Source organism: Ostrinia nubilalis, chromosome 22, assembly GCF_963855985.1.
Source record: "Ostrinia nubilalis chromosome 22, ilOstNubi1.1, whole genome shotgun sequence".
Classification (NCBI taxonomy): domain Eukaryota; kingdom Metazoa; phylum Arthropoda; class Insecta; order Lepidoptera; family Crambidae; genus Ostrinia; species Ostrinia nubilalis.
The window spans coordinates 2971621-2991822 of NC_087109.1; the positions used below are offsets into that span (position 1 = coordinate 2971621).

Here is a 20202-nt window from a genome sequence, read left to right on the forward strand (position 1 = left end):
TACAAATAGGGGTAATATCCGTATCTCTTTTTATACAGCCAGCGAGTAAACTTGCGTTGAATTTTTTCTATCATTAAGGCATATTTATCCTCGTAGGGATCCCAAATGACAGCACCATACTCAAGCTTGCTACGGACGTATGCGCTATACAATATCTTAGCTACCCTAATATCGTCAAATTGAGCAGACGTCCTTATAACAAACCCTAATAACTTACTAGCCAATTTACAAATTTTTGTCACATGTTTGTGAAAGTCCAACTTAGAATCTAGCATTAAACCTAGGTCTCGTATGTCAGCAACTCTTTCCAGTGGAGTGTCATATAAATAATAATTAATATTCAATGGAGAACGTTTACGTGTAAAAGTAATTACTTTACACTTGTCAGTATTAAATGCTAGGCGATTGACGAAACTCCATTCTAATACCGCATCAATGTCGCTTTGCAATGCTATAGCGTCTGGAACACTGGAGACACCCAAACAAAGTTTGAGATCATCCGCAAACAGTAGGCATTCAGAAAATTTAACACATGTAGGTAGGTAGTTTAGTAATAAACTCGAGTTCAAAGCGATCGGTGTGTTTCATTTATATCATTGGCGAACGAGGATTTTTTTTACCCAACCAAAAACAAAATGGCTTTCATCGGAAATCTGTCGACATTTGACCACAAAACCAGTGAATGGACGATATTTTACGGCAAGTTAACGCAATATCTGAAGATAAATGTGGTGAAAGAAGAAAATAAAAGTGGAATTCTTATAACACACATAAGTGACGAGACTTACCGCTTATTGCGTAATTTGGCGTACCCTACCGAGTTGGAATCGCTGAGCTTTGATAACTTGATACAGTTACTCAATAGCCATTTCAAGCCGAAAAAGTGCTCATTTGTGGACAAGGCGAATTTTTACGGAGCGAGTAGAAGTCCAGGGGAATCGTTAAGCGATTGGGCGGCGCGATTGAGAGGTCTTGCAAGTTATTGCGAATTCGGCAGTGCCTTGGAGACGAACTTGGTCGATCGCTTCGTCTTGGGCCTGGGCTCCGGCCCCGAACGCGACAAGCTCTTCGAGCAAAACCCGTCCAAGCTAACGTTGACACGGGCGATTGAACTGGCGGAGCAGGCAGCGTGTGCTAAGGAGGCAAAAATCATGTGCACTAGCGAAGCCAGCATCATTAAAGAAGAACCAGTGTATCGCGCGAGATTCCAGAATCAATCAGGACGCGGGTACGGCGCCGCCGGCAGCGGCGGGGCCGGCTCCTCGCGGCGTGGTGCGGCACAGCGGGACGACGCCCGCTGCTCGGTATGCGGCTTGAAGAATCATACTAGTGAAATGTGCCGGTACAAAAATTATAAGTGCCAAAAGTGTGGTGTTAAAGGCCATTTGAAGAAAGTGTGCGGTTCTAGTGGTAAAGGTTCGTGTGTGTATCACGTTGACGCGGGCTCGGAATGTGACGAGAATAAGGTCAAGGACACGGCATGTCAGGAATGTCAGAACTTTAATATAAGGTACGTGGCTGATAAGCCAATTCAAATCGATTTACACTTAGGAGATCAATATCTCACTATGGAATTAGATTCGGGATCAGGTAGTTGTGTTATTTCCGATAAATTATACAAAGAAAAGTTTTATAACCATAAACTTCAAAAATGTAACATCAAAATGTGTATGTACAACGGTCACAAAATCTCTCCCTCTGGTTATTTTACAATTGAGGCTTATTTCAATAATAAAATTAAAAAAAATAATATTTATGTAATAGAAAATGGTGGGCCACCACTTCTAGGCAGAGATTTTATGAACGCTTTTAATTTAATTATTACTACAAAAATAAATTCTATAAGTTCATCTTATGATTCAAACATACAAACATTGTTAAAAAGGTTTCCTGATCTATGGAGTGACGATTTGGGTACATTTAATAAATTTAAAGTACATTTACGAGTAAAAGAAAATTCGATTCCTAAATATTACAAGCCCCGACCGGTACCCTTTGCCCTTAAAAATAAAATTGAGGAAGAACTAGACCGTTTAGTAAGTTTAGGTATTTTAGTTCCTATCGACCACTCGGAATACGCCACCCCCATAGTGCCCGTCTTGAAAGATAACGGTCAAGTAAAAATTGCAGGCGATTTTTCAGTTACTTTAAATAAAGACCTTATATTTGAAAAATATCCTATGCCTAGAATAGAAGATGTATTTGCTCAAATTGGTGGGGGTGAACATTATAGTAAAATTGATTTAAAAAATGCATATAATCAATTTATCTTAGAAGAATCGTGTCAAAAACTTACAGCGATTAATACACATAGGGGACTGTTCAAATATACTAGGTTAGTGTACGGCTTAGCTAATGCACCGGCAATATTCCAAAAATCAATGGAAACACTTCTATCTGGCATAGAGGGCATAAGTATATGGCTCGACGATATATGTATCACTGGCCCTGATAGGATTAGCCACATGGCCAGATTAGCCGAAGTTTTGAGCAGGTTAAATAACGCCGGCCTACGGCTACATAAAGAAAAGTGTGTTTTCTTTCAAGAGAGCGTTACTTATCTAGGGTACGTTATAAGTAAAGAGGGACTAAAAACTTGCCCTAGCAAGGTTCAGGCAATACTGAACGCACCGGAGCCAACAAATGTTACACAGTTAAAAAGATTTTTAGGGGTCGTAAATTACTACAGGAATTTTATTCCTAACGCTTCATCAATATTAGGCCCGGTCCACGAACTATTACGTAAGGGCGCTGCATGGGAGTGGGGCGAACGGCAGAAACGCAGCGTGGCCTCGGTGCGGCGCTCGCTGGCGTCGGAGCGCGTGCTGGCGCACTTCGAGCCCGCGGCGCCGCTGGTGCTGGCGGTGGACGCGGGGCCCGCCGGCCTGGGCGCGGTGCTCGCGCAGCGCGGCGCCGACGGCCAGGAGCGCCCGCTGGCGTTCGCGTCGCGCTCGCTTTCCGTGAGCGAACGTAACTACAGCCAAATACAAAAGGAAGCCACGGCTATTATCTTCGGTGTTACCTGGTGTTACTCATTTCCACCAATATTTGTACGGCCGTAGTGAACCTTTTGTATTAAAGACCGATCATAGGCCCTTAGTATCGATTTTCAATAAAAATACAGGCATTCCAGTTACGGCGCCAGTGAGTGAGGGCGCCACCGCGCAGTGTAAAGTTCGTCTCGCGTAAATAAATTCTTAAAAATAGTTTAAGTGAACTCTTTAACCATTTTATAAAGTAAAACTGTTCTATAATGTGATATGACCCTGGACAAGTGTTATCTTTAAAATATACAGTAAATCTATGAAGAAAAAGTGCAAAATAACAAAGTGTTAATACTCAAGTGATTTCAATATAAACAGCAATTAAAACTATGTACTCTATGTTTAAACAATTGAAATAAAGTGTGAACGTTGTAAACCCTATGTGCTTTTGAGGTATTTATAAATTACTGCTAAACATAAAAAAATAAAAATCGAGAATATTCTGGAAATATTTTTTAATATGATACAAAATACAACGACATCTGTTGTCCAGTAGCGAAACTAACTAGGACCAACATAAGCACTAGATAAAGAAACAATCATCCGTAAGCAAATCATACCTCTACTCTCCAAAAGATGGCGCTATGTGAAGGTTGTAGACAAAATATCCCAGATAGACGATTCCTCAAATGTTCTTATTGCGATAAATTCTACGAGTTGGAATGTGCAAATGTCTCCGAGGCGCGATTTTACAATACTATGTCACCTAATAGAAAAAAGAATTGGAAATGCCAAACGTGTATTTGTAATGCTCCTAAAAAAGACAACTCAAACACTCCTATTAGACCAAAATCTCCTGATTCATTTATTACAATGAGAAAGAAAAAAGACCAAATCGAAATAGCTTCCATCGCATGCTTAAATCAGACAATAGATATAGACCAGTCTGTTACTGAAATATGTGACGACACACAGATGAGTACCTCTGACATAAACGAACCACAGACTGTTACTATAGATATGATAAGCAAACTACTGGATGTGAAACTGGAACAGATCAGGACGAGTCTATTGCAAGATATTAAGAATACTATCCAGGCAGAATTTAATGCTGCATTACTAAACCTTCAGCAAGACGTCGAACACAAAACAAATGAGCTAAAAAACGAACAATCCACCATTAAGGAAGAAATAAGAGTAATAGACAAGAAGATTCAAAACATAGAAGAGCGACTACATTCACTGACTAACTCGAAGAAAATAGTTCTGTTTGGATTAAGGGAACAAAATAATGAAACAGATTATGATCTATATGAAAGCACTTCAAGAGTGTTTCATGATATTTTGGACATAAATATTAACCCATTCATCGAGGAAATAAAACGCATTGGGAATAGAGGAAATAACCGACCATTACTGATTGAGGTGACGAATAAAAGAATGGCAAAATATATAATTCAAAATGCTAAATGCTTTAAAAACACTGGATTGGCGGTTGATATATTTATGGAAGGAAAGGAACTAAAAGACCGAAACTTGCTACGACAAAATTTAAAATCAGCGCGAAAAAATGGACACCACGCTATCATAAGAAATAACAAATTAATTATTAATGGCATAGAAACATCTGCAATGGAAACACCCATCACGAAAACACAAGAGAAGAACAATGAAACAAAGAAAGCGAATGTCCAGCCGTCCCAGGTCCAGTCGTCCCGGGTCCAGCCGTCCCAGGCCCAGTCGTCCCAGGCCCAGGCGTCCCAGGCCCAGTCATCCCAGACCCAGCCGTCCCAGGTCCTGTCGTCCCAGGTTCAGCCGTCCCAGGCCCAGTCGTCCCGGGCCCAGCCGTCCCGGGCCCAGCCGTCCCAGGCCCAGTCGTCCCGGGCCCAGCCGTCCCAGGCCCAGTCGTCCCGGGCCCAGCCGTCCCAGGCCCAGTCGTCCCGGGCCCAGTCGTCCCAGCCACCGCAGTCCCACCCCACCCCGGCGCCCCAGCAGCGCCATGCCCACAACAGTAAGAAGACAACAACAACTACGCACAACCAGACATTTCGATAGTGGATTACTTATAACATTCCAAAACATCCAAAGTATAGGAAATAAATTACATTTAATTGAGCACTTATTGACAGATTCTAATATTGATATTATGTTACTATCAGAAATATGGAAAAACACAAATTATTGTAACTCTATTAATTTACCAGGCTACAAACTGGGATCATTGTACTGCAGAGAAAATTATGAGGGAGGAGGTGTCTGTTTAATGATAAAAGATAGCATAGATTTCATTGAGAGAACTGATATAGTTAACTATTCTGTAGAATTTATTATAGAATTTTGTGCCATAGAAATACCTAAACTAAATACTATTGTAATAGGACTTTACAGAGCAGACCGCCATACTGATACTTTCTACGAACAAATCAATAAACTGCTAAAAAAACTAAACACGAAAGACAAAAACAAATACATAGTGATAGGTGGAGATTTTAATATAAATATGCATGTAAACAATAAACAATCCCAAGAGCTTATAAATACAATGAACTCATTTAATTTAAAACAACTTATCCGCGAACCAACGAGGGTAACTAAAACAACTTCATCCTGTATTGACTTAGTATTCACAAATTACACTAGCCTAGTAAAAAAATCTTACGTTGAGGACTATAGCCTATCTGACCACAAAGCTGTTCATATTAAACTAAATTCTGATTGGCATTACGAAAACAACAATACTATTTACAAACAAAAAAGAATATTTACAAAAAACAACATAAATATGTTTAAAGATTCGCTAAAAGAGCAGAATTGGAATAATATCATAGATCAAAATAAAAGTGTAGACTATAACTATAATTCATTCATAACAGTAATAAAGAATAATCTAAATAAACATATTCCGATGAATAATATAAAAATTAAGAATACTACAAAAAAAACATGGTTAACAACAGGAATAAAAAAATCATGCATTCATAAAAGAGCGTTAGGTAAACTTGCAAAGGAAACAAATAGTGAAATCATTAAACATTATTACAAATCATATACGAAAACATTAAAACGTTGTGTCAAAACTTCAAAGAAGTTAATGTATATTAAACAAATGAAAAACTCCGATAACAAAATAAAAACTATGTGGAATATAATAAATAGCAAAACGGGAAAAAATAAACAGAAAAAATATAAAAACATGCAACTAGTAATCAATAATAAAATCATAGACTGTCCAAAAGAGATAACAGAAACCTTCAACAACTACTTTGTTACTGTCGGCCAAAACAATAACAAAAATATCAATATAGGACAACCTGTAATTGACCCCCCAGTAAATTCACTATACCTAAACCCCGTTACAAACAAAGAAATAATGAAAATTATAAATAATTTAAAAACCAAACATAGCTATGGTGTAGATGGTATTCCACCAAAACTACTAAAGCATTGTGCAGAAGAACTATCTCAACCTCTCACCTCTATAATTAATCAGAGTTTCCGCGATGGTGAATTTCCAAACCTACTAAAGATGTCGCTAGTTAAACCAGTTCATAAAAAGGCGATAAGAGCAATCCCAAACATTATAGACCAATAGCAATCTTACCATCATTTTCTAAAGTAATTGAAAAAGCCATGTGCAATAGGTTATACACGTTTTTAGAAAAATTTAATATCTTAGATGATTGTCAGAATGGGTTCCGGAAATCTAGGTCAACCACCTTGGCAGTGTATAAATACATCCAAGCCGCTCTTCAACACATAAATGATAAAAAATATGCCTTAAGCATATTAATAGATATGACAAAGGCATATGATAAAGTGTCACATAGCATCCTTTTGTCCAAATTATATGGCTCAGGTATACGAGGTACTGCATACAACTGGTTCAAATCATACCTAACAAACAGAAAACAAATAGTCCAAATAGAATACCACAACACTTCAACGAACAAAATAGAAATAATCACATCAGAAGAAAGAGACATGACCTGTTCCATCCCCCAGGGAAGTGTACTAGGTTGTGTACTCTTTTTAATTTATATTAACGATCTTCCGAAAATCTTAAATAGAGAAATATCATTTCCCATACTTTTTGCAGACGACGTGTCTATTTTAATCAAGTGCGAAAAAAACTCAAATCCTAACACCCTTATCAATGATACATTATCAAATATTACACATTGGCTTAAACTACACAACCTAGAAATAAATCTTAATAAAACAAAAATAATGCAATTCCGACCATATACAATAGCTCCCCTAAACATGAATATAATACTGGACAAAACACAATTAGAAACAGTAGATACTTTTAAATTGCTAGGACTACATATAGATACAAACATCAATTGGAAAACACATATCGATCAAATAAAAACTAAATTATCAAAGTTCACATACGCCCTTTTCGAAATCAAACACAGCACCAACACAGAAACAGCATTAACGACATACTACGCGTACGCATATTCCTGGCTGAAATATGGCATAATGCTATGGGGCAACAGCGTAAATGCCAATGACTTGTTTCTACTACAGAAAAAATGTGTAAGAATTATAGCCCAAATAGATAATACACAAAGCTGTAAACCATATTTCAAAAAATACAAATTAATGACTCTAACATCAATATACATACACGATTTATGTTCATTTGTTTATAAAAACATAAATTCATTCCAAAAAATGCAAGACACCCATAACGTAAACACTCGTCATAAAGAAAAATTATGCCTACCATACTCGAGAATTAAAATGCTGAATAGCAGCCCATACTATATGGCCATCAAGCTATACAATAAATTACCACTGGAAATAAAAAACGAACAAAAGTACACAATTTTTAACAACAAGCTAAAACAATTCTTAATAAATAACTGCTACTACAAACTAGACGAATATTTAAATAACAAACCCTATAAAACAACATATAAATAATACAACAAACTAACTTTTTATACTTTTTAATTTTTTATTAAAATACCTCATTATGGCGCTCTGAGTATTTAGCAAATATATTATATATAACATAATATATTATATTCAATAGAATATTTGATTTAATATTAATGTAACACTCATACTTACTTACTTATTTATAAAAATAAATAATGTAGCCCTCCCATCAAACCTTTGCAATGCCTTAACTAGGTAACTAAGTAATAAGCACTCATGTATTAATGATAAGACCTTTAATGTACACTTAGTAGGCAAATAAACAATTTGAATTTGAATTTGACAGCGTTAAGATTGCAAAGGTACGCCATAATATTGTCGGCGTATAATTATATAGTTCAATATGTGTCGAGCGATCAAAACCTAGTTGCAGATTATTTTTCACGCGCACCTGTTACGAGTGATAATAATAGTGATAACAAATCGAGTTGTTACCAACATGTAGACACTCATTATGCACTTAAATTTTTAGATGAAGTTTCTCCGGCTATTACAAATCATGATATTGCGCTGGCAACGGAACAAGATAGGGAATTAACTATAGTAAAAAAATACATGCAATTTGGTTGGCCGCGAAAAATAAGCTGTAAATCTATTTTGCCATATTTTTTATGTAGGTCTGACCTACAATACGAAACGGGGTGTCTATTTCGGGGCCACAAGGTCATACCTACGATTTTAAAGCGCGCTCTACACTCGCGGCGCGAAAGGCCGCGAAAGCCGCGAAACGCGTGTGTAGATGGTTTCGCGGACTTTCGCGCGTTCACGTTCACGCTTCGCGCCGTTCCCCGTTCGTTGTCGGTTTTTTGTCCCGCGACAAAGGTTCACGCTTGGTTCACGGCGCGCGATCGCGAACGCAACTACACTCGCAGTTTTTCGCAGTAGCTGAGAAGACGCCGTCGCAAGTGGTTGTGCATTATTGCGTACTTACTAACGTTCTTTTTTTTAAAATGAGTACTACATGGAATAATGAACTTGAGTTGAAATTTATCGAGCGTTTCCAATCCGAACCAATACTTTGGCAGTCCAAACACAAGGACCATATGATAAAAATAAAAATAAGACCCACGATGCCTGGATGGACCCGCGATGGATTTGAGTCATCCACCATCGTCTTTTTATCCATCTCTTTTTTATTTGTGTCTTATTTTTAATACATAGGTAATTGTAATACGATATAGCACAAGCGTCACCGCAGCAGCGATAATCACGTCGTCATCCATTGAGGCCGCGAACGAGACTGCGAGGCTTCGCGAGTGTGGAGAGACACATATAAACGCGAAGGGCACAGCGCGAATCGCGGCGTGAATTCACAGCAAGAATCGCGAGCGAGTGTAGAGCGCGCTTTAGAGAGAAAATATTACACGAATTACATGATTCTCACTTAGGTATTTCAAAAACTAAAAGTAACGCACGTAGCAGAATGTGGTGGCCGGGCATCGATCGCGACATCGAGCGCTGGATCGGGTCCTGCGCCGCCCCGCCCCGCGACCCGCCCGCGCCCTGGCCCGCCGCCACCGCGCCGTGGCAGCGCGTGCACATAGACTACATGACTGTCGGGCAAAGGGTATACCTGGTGGTGGTTGATTCGTTCAGTAAATGGTTGGAGTGCCTGCACATGAGTAGCGGAACTTCGACGAGGGCTCTGATATCTAAATTAAAGTATATTTTTTCTATTTTCGGTATACCGCTCGTAATTGTATCTGATAATGATGTAAAAATTAATTCAAATGAATTTAAAACCTTCTGTGCGAGTAATGGAATTAAATATATGACTTCACCCATATATCATCCTCCTAGTAACGGCCAAGCAGAAAATTCAGTAAGAACATGTAAAAAAATGTTAAAATGTATTATTCAAGATAATTTGCCATCCAATAAAATTGATGAGGTATTATTAGGTTATTTGTTTAATTATAGAAACACCGTGCATTGTACTACCGAGGAGACACCCGCCAAACTTATGTTTGGAAGATGTTTACGTTCCCGTCTAGATCTGATATTACCAACAAAATTAACAGACACGTTAGAACCAGTCCCAGTTAAAAGACATTTTGAATTAGGTGATATTGTTTGGACTCGTTGGTATAATGCACGTAAAGAGACTTGGCAACTAGGTTTAATTAAGGAAAAGGTAGGAAACAAAATGTATAAAATTTATTTGAGTCATTTTGATGTTTATTGTATTAGACACGTGGATCAGATAATTAAATACACTGGTAACAGCTGGTCTGAGACAAACATACGTAATAATAATAATTCGTCGCAATCGCAAACAAATTTACCGCCACCTTTGAGTCTTGCGGTCCGTAACACAGTAGCGTCACCCACTTGTACCCCAGAACAGCCCGTGCCATTAATTACAGAGCATCAATGTTCTGCTGGGCCCTCTGAACAAGTGCAATCTAGCATAACTCATAACTCAGACCGGGTGGTGCTCAGCGATGATGAGTATGGCGATTGTGAGGATGACGAATGCGCAAGGGAGAGTAGTACAGTAGCAGGTGACGAGCCGCCCGAGCCGGCCAGCACGGCGGCCCCCGCCGCCGGGACGCCCCCGCGGGAGCCCGACCCGGGTGAAGCGCCGTCTTTGCCCTCGCAAGCACCCACACACCCATACTTATTACGTCCTAGGAAACACGTAGATTATAAGAAATATCTTTAACTTGCTTATGTTTAGTTTACTCTAAGTTTAACTAGTTTATATAATCGTAGTTAATTAACATTGGCTATGTTTTGTCACCAGGTTCCAAAAATTAAGTGTGGAGGAATGATGTGTATGCGCGTCTACGCGCATAATATATAGAACCTACCTACATTGTACTCGTAGTAACAAAAGTTGATGTCTGTGTCGCTGTCATCGTTTAGTAATAAACTCGAGTTCAAAGCGATCGGTGTGTTTCATTTATATCAAGTTTACGCTCCACCCAGCGCCCATCCAACTCCAAAACCCCGAAACCTTTCAGCTCGAGTTGCAAAATCGTTTCGAATGCCTAGGAGACTGAAAATGTGGACGAATACAATGACAGGTTCGTGGAAATTGTCCAAACGACTGGGTCTAATTTCTTTAAAACCGTCGTTCAAAAGGAACCAAAAAGATCTCTGACCTCACCAATAAACTTATGCAAGAGAGACGGAACTTGGTTCTGCAGTCCTCTGAAGATGCTGCTCAGTATCGGCATCTTAACAGACAGATCTCCAAGTCTTTGACTCACGACCTACGCCAATTTAATACAGATCGTATTAAAGAGGCGATTGAGCGTACCAAAGGCTCTAGTGTTCGCAAGGGATCTGTCTGTTGGCCAAAGCCAACTGACCAAGCTGAAGACCGAGGATGACAGAGACATCTCGTTGGGGCCTGAGTTATTGGAAGAGATTGAGAAGTTCTACGGACAACTATAAACGAGTGCATGTACACCTGTCACAAATCTAGCCGGAGAGCCAAGAGCTAGATTGACCCGACACTACACCGAAGATATCCCGGACGTCAGTCTGTACGAGATTAGAATGGCTCTCAAACAGCTGAAAAACAACAAGGCACCGGGTGATGATGGAATCACTGCTGAGCTTCTAAAAGCAGGCGGAACGCCGGTAAAAGGATCTTCAGGGGCTGTTCGATTCCGTCATACTCGAGGGAAAAACGCCTACGGCATGGCACAGAAGTGTGGTGATACTCTTCTTCAAAAAAGACGACAAAATCTTGTTAAAAACTATAGACCCATCTCACTTCTGAGCCATGTCTACGTCCGAAACTATTCACCATCTCCCTGGAAGCTCAAGCTTCTGGACTGGAGCGGATTCGGCATAAATATCAACGGCGAGTATATCACCCACCTTCGTTTCGCGGACGATATCGTAGTCATGGCTGAGACCGTGGAGGATATAAGCACAATGCTCGATGGCCTCAGTAGAGCCTCTCAACAAGTGGGTCAAAAATCATGTCAAATACCCATGTTGTACCCACTCCTCTGAAGGTTGGAGACACTACACTCGAAGTTGTTGACAATTATGTATAGGTACCTAGCACAAACAGTGCAGTTAGGTAGGTCCAACTTCGAGAAAGAGGTCAATCGTCGAATCCAACTCGGCTGGGTAGCGTTCGGGAAGCTTCGCAATATTTTCACGTCCGAAATACCGCAGTGTCTCAAGACAAAAGTCTTTGATCAGTGTGTGTTGCCAGTGATGCTCGGTTTTTTATGGTCGGGAGGTGGGTGGACACGAATTTTCATTTCCCAGTAAGGCACATTGACCATTATAAAACCTAGTATGTTCATGCACTTACTAGGTTTCGAAATGGTTTATGTTACTTACTGGTTTTTTAAAATGGTCAAATTGGGTTTGTGGTGTAGTTACTAGGTTTGGAGTCCCTTGCCTTTTAGGCTTCTAGTTGTTTGATCGCAATTTCTGTCTTTGTATTCTTCTGCGGTCAAAAGCGGAGTAAGAAATTGTACATAATATCAATGGTTTCACGGTCGAATATTCATTCGGTTCGGTGAACTGCTAAAAACTCAAACGATGTGTTGGTCAAACGTGCATTGGTCTACATTTCATTCGGTGAAAATTATAAAAGTGAAAAAATTCCATGGGATCTGTCAGTTGATAAAATGATTTTCGAAAACATGTTCGGGACTCCTTTCTCCAAGTCGATATTTTCTATCGCCAGGTAGTTAAAAAGTGTATGCCTTCATTTTTTAGCTGTAAAAAGGGGCTTATAACTAGAGGGTTAGTGAATTATGACTACGGTGTTAATTGTATTTTGTATTTTCAAAGCGTCAAGTCTTTTGTTTTTGACCTGCTTTCAACAAAATGTTAAAACACGAAAAAAGTGCATTTGGAAATAATTTTAATATACTTCAGATGAACATTACAAAATTTTAAATTTTGAAAATAGGTATCTATGTCATAAATCACTCAGAAGTATGGGAGCTCCCTTTTGAAGCGATTTCAAGATATTGTTCTTCCTGGCTTGCAAAATGGATGGTTTTCTACTTTGGAGGTGGAAGAACATGCAATTTGGTTTGGTAGTTTGTATTTTATGCGCATTTTTTGCAATTTTTATAATATTTTAAATAGTTTTTTAGCGATAACTTCAGAAATTTTAGAGATATCTTGATGAAACTTGTATCAAGCTGTAGAGGATAAAATTACGCATCTGTGTAATTTATTAAAATATTGTAAAACTAATTGCCACTTTGAAAAAAATTGTAAACATCGCGATTTACCTGAAGAAAGAGATGACTGGGAAAAGGGCAGAGAAGTAGCCTGGCCCTATAATAAATATGAAACGAGTTTCTCAAGTCGGCAAGTTTAGTTCAGTTCCGAGTTTAGTTCAGATTATAGGTAGACACTAAAGTAAAAAATAATATAAACTACTTTTAAAAAATTTTTGGATTAAAAAATAAATTGACTCCTAAAAAGTACACTAAAAAGTAGAAAAATTGTTACAATATTTATAAAATTTTTGGTCAGTAGTACTAAGTAAAAACATTGTTCTGATTATTGATAAATTCAAATTTAAATAATTATCGTCCTTATTGTACATCAAGGAGCGTTTACTTTTGTGCTACAAACTGTGCGAGTGCAGCGGTATCTCACATTTTGCGAATTAATTTCGCCTAATTTTACTAAGCGCAAGAGCCGTAAGTAAATATACGGCCATTGTGATTAAAAATAATGAGATACCTCTCAGCCTCTTAGTAATATCGTATAAATTTGAGATATGCAAAATTTTCTTAGTAGTTTTAAGGTAGTTTCTGGGTAAGATAGAGTCACAAAATATAACAGAAGACAAACTTCATACTAAACGCGCTCGAGCCACGCACACATAGACACCGCTCTAGCAAGACTGTCTTGGACGAATGCGAGCGCGACGTGGCGCGACAGACGTTCGCCACACGTTCGCTGTGGTTCGCTTGAGTCACGCGCCGGTCAACCGCCTGTGATATTATTTTGTTTTGCGAAATTCACGAAAATGAGTGAACAGAAAAAGTCGTATTATAATTGTTCTGTATTTGGTTGCTTTAATCTCATCATTAAATACCGAATTTTCATTTTTTAAATTACCAGTTGATTCGGGGAGGTAAGTAAGTTATTTATTAGAATTTCAATTGAAATTGAAAGCCAACTCAATTATTAGGCATATCGAATTGTTTTAGAGAGGTTTTAGGAATTATTGGATAACTAGCTTTTGCCCGCGGCTTCACCCGCGTGAAATTTAGTTTGTCACAGATCGTCATAAATTATAGCCTATATGTTATTCAGGGTTATAAACAATAATACTGTAAAGTTACATCAAAATCCGTTCAGTAGTTTTTGCGTGAAAGAGCAACAAACATCCAGACATCCAAACTTTCGCATTTATAATACCTATTAGTTGGATAATAGTGTCAACCACTCAACTAAATACTACTTCCTTCTCGTGTATTTGTTTGCAAACTATTACTATAATAACGTACTAAATATAAATAAGTATACGTGGATATCTGTTATTGTCTTTCTTGCATAGTATTAAGAGTAACATTTTTCTATCATAACGAAATAAACGCAACACATGACAAGACAACCCTAGCGCGACGGCCGAGCGTGCGAGCGAGAGAGGTATGCAAAGCGAGGTACATACATGAGTTTACCTTCTGTTATATTTTGTGATAGAGTTATGTAGCTTCATAATAACCTGTAGGCAATTTGATAAGCTATCAGATGCAGCAAAAATCAGAAAATTGACTTTTTTTGAGATACCGCTTTTTGGCTTATGAGGGCAAATATACCTACTGTCGTCCATAAACATTTGTAGCAATGGAAGTAATAAAGTAAACTAATTACGTTTTTTAATCCATTTTATGCATACAAATTAAAAAGAGCTTATAATTTACCCTGACAGTCAATTACTTTCAAATTACCTACTTTCGTGATGAACATTATTAATACTAGCGGCCGCCCGCGACTTCGTACGCGTGGATCCCGTTTTACCCCCTTCATCTATCTTACGTGGTTTAGATTTTTTCATACAAATGTTTTTTCCCGCTAACTCCCGTTCCCGTGGGAATTTTGCAATATCTTGTGGTAACTAAGCTTTAAGTTTACTAAGGTACCTGCATGCAAAATTTCAAGCGTATAACTTAAGCGGTTTAGATTTTTCATACAAAAGGTTTTTCCCACTAATTCCCGTTGCCGTTGGAATTTCGGGAATTCCTTGTTGTAACTAAGCTTTAAGTTTACTAACCCTTTCGGACCCGCGCTTAAACTAGAAAGACATATTTTGTAATTTTGGACATGAATTTTAGGTAATTTGGGGCCGCAGATTACGAATCTGCAATAATTTTCCAGATTTTCCGCCGCCATCTTGGAAAATTCAATTGTGTCAGTAAAGTTCGCTAAGCTGTTACGCCAAAGCCTTTGCTTACAAGTAGTCACTGTTATCACAAAAAGATGATATTATTTTTAACTATTTGTCTAATCACTTACTTGTATATTACTACAACTAGCGGCCGCCCGCGACTTCGAACGCGTGGATCCCGTTTTACCCCCTTCATCTATCTTACGAGGTTTAGATTTTTTCATACAATTTTTTTTCCCGTTAACTCCCGTTCCCGTGGGAATTTTGCAATATCCTATTGTAACTAAGCTTAAAGTTTACTAAGGTACCTGCATGCCAAATTTCAAGCGTCTAACTTTTAAGTGGTTTAGATTTTTCATACAAAAGGATTTTCCCGCTAATTCCCGTTCCCGTGGGAATTTCGGGAATTCCTTGTTGTAACTAAGCTTTAAGTTTACTAAGGTACCTCATCAACAGCCGTTTACAGTCCACTGCTGGACTATGAGCCTCCTCCACTAGTGGAGGGTTTTGCCATAATCTCCACGCTTGGCACTAAGGTACCTACATGCCAAATTTCAAGCGTCTAACTTAAGCGGTTTAGATTTTTCATACAAAAGCATTTTCCCGCTAATTCAAGTGGGAATTCCTAAGTATACTATAACCTGCCCAGGAGTATGAAGAATAATTGTACCAAGTTTCGTTAAAATCCGTCAAGTAGTTTTTGTTTCTATAAGGAACATACAGACAGACAGACAGACAAAAATTTTACTGATTGCATTTTTGGCATCAGTATCGATCACTAATTACCCCCTGATAGTTAGTTTGAAAATATATTTCATGTACAGAATTGACCTCTCTACAGATTTATTATAAGTATAGATTATTTGTTGTAAGTATGTTACATATTTGTGCATCCGTAAAATAAATTGATAGTCTATTTTCGAACTATTTTATGTATTATTTTAAAGATCTACATACTAACGAATACACCACAGTACTGGTTCTCTTGCTTTTAAATTTTCATCAATCATTATTAAAATATTTATCGTCAAATTTTATCGTAGAACATGTTTTTCTTTTTCGTTAAATTACTCAAGCTGATTACATTTTGTGGGTTACTACAAATAAAACTAGCAATAACACATCAAGCACATTTAATTGACATTGAGAATATTTTAGTAAGCTTGATAAGATCGAAAACTATTTATTCGTAACTATTATCAAATGAGTTTTGTCGAGTTATCGAATAGTAACATAAAGAATCATGATAGACGAAGACTTCTACGAAATGTACAAACCGATGTACATATTTCAAATACTAACATGTGCTCAAAAATATATTATTGATAAGAATTCTGTCAAACTTATAGATTATAAACATATAGTTATAAGCCTACTTGCAACTATAGTACTTCTTTTCATCTTAGAGGAAACTCTCCGTATTTTCAAGTCTTTTTTAAGCTTGGTTCTGTTGGTCATCTACTGTGTTAACTATAGTGCTTATGCTTTAAATTTTATCGTCACCTGTGTCTTAAACTACATCTACAGAAATGTTAATAGAAAACTGATTTCCTACATGTCTTATTTGAATTCCAATTTGTACGATGCGAAGCAGTCGAAACTTTTGAAAATTCTATCATGGACGCTATGTTCCATAACAGTGTTTATGTATGTTTTACTTATATTTGTAAAATGTTTTGTTGATCCTCAATGGTTTCTTCTGAGGGGCTTGTATTTGTTGACAACTATAAGTTTTGAAATGGATATGGTTTATGCAATATTCATTACTTGTTTCTTGGCTTCTAAGCTCAATTTATGGGTCAAAGAAGTGAATTTCAAAAGCGGTCTTCTAGAAATGGACGAAGATGTATTAATAGATGAATGTGACCGTTTGCGTCGCCTGTTTCTAAGTCATCTGGAGTGCATGGTGTTGATGGAAAAAACTTCACGATTCGTAGTAATTATAATCATATTTTTTTGTTTATTTCTGGCTTTTGCTCACAATTCCATCTGATTGTTTGAACTTTTTTTAATCTTGATCATTTTTTCTCAGACAACATTTAATTTTGTTGATGTGTCATCTGTTTCACAATGCGATGTTAACAGTATTTTTGCAAGTTACATTTACTCACTCATAAATTGTATCTCTTTTCAGATCCTCATACATTTTGTGTCAACATTTTTCCAAACTATAAGTTACGTTATGATTCTTCTAATATGGAATGAAGTAAGTATAAGTATGAAATTGTACCGCAACTCTACAAAAGAATGTGTAGGTAAATAATATTTTCATTATTAATGATGATGAACGGCCTAGACTGGAGGTTTTTAATATTTTATCGCAAGGTAAAAAGCACTCATCTTTGAATGTTTTTTCATTGAATATTCTATTAGATGTTTGATATTCAGATCTTTGAATGATTACAAAAAAAGTTTTGGTTTGAATTTTCAAATAACAGATATTATATTATGGTAGAATAAAGCTTTGAGATTGTTTCGTGTGTGCCTGTGCGTCCACGCGCACTGTGAGATCTCATAGTAATGTTTGTGAATACGGGCGTAAATTTAGTTCCATTTCAGCCCCATTCTCAAACAGTGAGCCACAGTTTCGGAGTAGCAACATGGATCCTGAGGTTATTCTCGATACAAACAGTTCTATGTGTGACTTGTGAATTGCTATACGTGCGTATCAAATTGGCCAGGACGACTGCTTTGCGGATGCTCAACCTGAATAGATCTCGTAAGTGATCACTTTATTTGGACAGATTCATCCAATTCTTTCCAGCATTTTTCGAGCGTCAGCATGCTGGTAGATCTGGTCTTAAATAAGTCGTTTTAATCAAAAGACATCCACTGCTGAACTAAGCCTTCACAACATCATCATCATCATCATCATTTCAGCCATAGGACGTCCACTGCTGAACATAGGCCTCCCCCAATGCTTTCCATGTTACCCGGTTGGTAGCGGCCTGCGTCCAGCGCTTTCCTGCTACCTTTATGATGTCGTCGGTCCACCTTGTGGGTGGACACAACATACACTTCCTGTATCTATTTCTAGCAACCTTCATGAGATCGTCGGTCCACCTAGAAAGAAACTTGCGTACCACCTAGACGTAGTGTACTACGTCTTCTGGTCCGTGCTTGCCACTCAAGAACTTTTCGCCTTCAACGACCATCAGTTCTTTGAGCTATTTATTTATAAACATGATGAAAACATTATTTATTGATTGACTTCATCAAACTCAGAGTAAAATAAATCCTCGTGCTCATATTCTCACGTCTTTTTTTAGTTTCAATCCAGTAATTCCCTGATAATTCTATTACTTTGATACCTCTCAAAACTCCCATGAGTTTTCTCTTGATTTACATTTATTTGCATCATTAATTCTGCCAAAATTGATATAACGTTAACCCTTTTTTACATTTCAGCCATCTGGCGGAGATTTGCGAAAACCATACTGAGGTCCAGTGAAATCAACAAAATCAGTGCATGCGGCTTATTTTTTTTAGATGCAGCCTTGCCTCTGCGAATGGGCAGCTTGCTTGGAACCTACGTCATTGTTTTATTACAATTCAAATATTTGTAGTTTAAGTTTTATTTTTATGGCATGGAATGTTATGTTAATCACATTTTTCAAACCGGCAATTCAGTAAAAAAAACAGTAATTATACACCAAGTACCTACATACAATCCTAAGTAGGCATTCAACAAGTACTATGCATGAAAATGTAGCAAGAAAAGAATAAATTGTAAAATTTTATTACTTTCATTGGTTATTTCTATTTCGATTACCTTTAATTCTTTATTAACTGTACTATGTCGAAATTGATGTGAGTTCTTTTAAAAAAATATATTATCTTTCAAAAATCCAATCGAATTCTCTCTTTTGTAAAATTCCAAAGTAATGTTAGTACCTAATGCATGTCCAAACAGAAATATTTCCAGTAAATACTTTATATTAATTGTTCTGTTTACTTATTTCGAATGAAACTGAATTACTTGATAGAGCCATAAAAATTTAATGAAATTTTAATGAGGCAGTCGCTGAATATTATTATTGTAGCCTTGAATCATAATCTTCAACAAAATTAGGCAATATTGAATTCACAATCACAATAGACGCAGAAAATCTCAGACGATTGCTTCAAAGATTTAATAAAACCATTAATGTTTCTTCCAGAATAAGTATATTGATGTTATCTTGTTATCTATCTATCTATATAAATAAAAATGAATTGATGTTCGTTAGTCTGATTAAAACTCGAAAACGGCTGGGCCGATTGAGCTGATTTTGGTTTTAAAATGATTGTCGTAGTCCAGGGTAGGTCTAAACGGTGAGCAAATACGCGCGCGATATTGTTTTTCTGTGACAGACAAAATTCCACGCGGGCGAAGCCGCGGGCGGAAAGCTAGTCTTATCATAATTATGAATATGAATATTGAAGTAAGAGTTCTATTTAAGCTCTGGTCCTGAGCTAAGTAATAATTACTTTGTGTATCCGAAGCTAAAGAAATTTGTTGTCTTCGTAGTCTATTTGAACTGTTATCATACAAACAAGTGGTAGGTACACCGTCCACAATATGCTTTAAATGTTCATCAATCACCGTCAAAATTATCATCGTAGAACATTTTAACTTTTACTTTTTCATTAAGCTGCTTAATTAATCATTTGTAGGTTACTTCAAACAAAACTAACAATAGCATTTTGAACAAATTAATTTGACATTAACAGTATTGAAGTAAACATGATTAGATCGAAAACTACTTCCGGTGTATTATCAAATGAGTTTAGTTAAGTGTATCGAACAGTAACGTAAAGAATCATGATAGACGAAGACTTCTACGAAATTTGTAAACCAATTCACATATTTCAAATACTTATATGTGCTCAAAAATATGTTTTCGATAAGAATTCTGTCAAACTTATATATTATAAACATATAGTCAT

General features: G+C 37.3%; 1 long non-coding RNA gene across 1 annotated transcript; it reads left to right on the forward strand.

The window, feature by feature from the left end:
• Window positions 1–1285: 1285 nt before the first annotated feature.
• On the forward strand, window positions 1286–10828 carry LOC135082882 (uncharacterized). The gene is made up of 2 exons (XR_010259511.1): window positions 1286–1510; window positions 10684–10828. It is a non-coding gene; the product is annotated as an uncharacterized LOC135082882 (long non-coding RNA).
• The last annotated feature ends 9374 nt before the right edge of the window (window positions 10829–20202 follow it).